The following is a 1,610-nucleotide window of genomic DNA, read 5'->3' as shown; positions in this document are numbered from 1 at the left end:
GAGTTACATCTGTGTGTTGAAACATCTCAGTTAGTATTCATCAATTCTCAGAGGCTTGTTTTTTGCTGAGGGCAAAGTGCTGGGCTTCTAACCTGCCAACTACTCCTTGGGAGAAAAATGAAGCTGTTTGCTTCCAAAAAGAGTTACAGCCTCGGAAACCTACATAGGACCACCACTTTAGGGCATATTCTTCTCAGTCTCAGTACCTAGCCATTGCCATATTCAAAATAAGTTCAATAAACATTTGCTAAATTGCAAGACTCAAAGGTGCCATATGAATTTCCAACAAGCATCACAAATTCAGCGTTTTCTTCTTAAATTATCGCCTGTCTTTGTTTACTGCTTCACCACCTTCCCATTTGTCAATGTCAAAGATCATCAACTGCAAATACTCTCTCTTTGACCCTCATATTCAATTAGTTGCTGAGTCCTACAGATTCTCTTCAAGTTCTCTCTTACTAAGCGAACTTGGGTTTCATTCAGACTCACTGTAAAGTATCATGCTTTGCCCTACCCATTTGATCATAAATCTGGCAATGTTTGCTTTCTGACGAGTGGATATATAATATTTCTCCCTTGTTTCCAGCTGCCCCTCTGCTTAGACTTTCAGCAGCTCCCTGTTAACAGTATTTTCCCAAACTGTCCAATATGCCTTACTGAGCCCCACTATTAATCACCAAAAAGGTTTCTCCATAAGCTCATACCTAAGCTTTTCATAAGTTCTATATTCCAAACAAGTGGTACTATCTTGAAAAGGACACCTGGTGTGGTGCTATAGGATCATCATTAGATTGTAAACCAAAAGGTTTGTTCAAACCCACCAGCTGAAACTCCGAAACTCTATATAGGGTTGTTATGGCACTTAAAAACAACAGCAACATATTCCCAACAAATGGTTCTATCTTATATTCGTTTTCCCCTGAAAAAGATTCTGAATCAAAAATTTTAGTGCAAGTGCTTTATTTGTGAGGTGGTCCCAGGAAGCACCAACAGGAACTTGGAAAAAGAAGATGGTAAAAAATAAGCCCTCTTTCCCTATCTCCCTAATATGTGATTATCAGGTTGGTTTTTGCAGGTTGATTATTGTAGTGGGGCAACTCAGTTTCATTTTCACAACGTAATCCTAAGAGACATTTCATACTATTTTCAACCCCCCATCACCCCACTGCCCCAAAGGCAGTGATTGTTGTTGTTGTTAGGTGCCATCGAATCAATACCGAATCATAGCAATGTTATGCACAGCAGAACGAAACACTGCCCGATCCTATGCCAACCTCACTACTATTGCCACACTTGAGTCCATCGATGCTGCCACTTGGCCAATCCATCTCATTGGGGATCTTCCTCTTTTTCTCTGACCCTCCTCCTTACCAAACATGATATCCTTATCCAGTGATTGGTCCCTCCTGACAATATGTTCAAAGTATGAGAGACGAAGTTTGGCCATCCTGGCCTCTATGGAGCACTCTGAATGCATTTCTTCCAAAACAGATTTATTAGTTCTTTTGGAAGACCATGGCAGTTTCAATATTCTCCTCCAACACTGTAATTCAAAAGCATCAATTCTTCTATGGTCTTCCTTATTCACTGTCCAGCTTTCACATGCATAT

Source organism: Chrysochloris asiatica, unplaced genomic scaffold (genome assembly GCF_000296735.1).
Source record: "Chrysochloris asiatica unplaced genomic scaffold, ChrAsi1.0 scaffold00002, whole genome shotgun sequence".
In the NCBI taxonomy this organism is placed as follows: Eukaryota; Metazoa; Chordata; class Mammalia; order Afrosoricida; family Chrysochloridae; genus Chrysochloris; species Chrysochloris asiatica.
Note: the sequence above shows the minus strand (reverse complement) of the source record.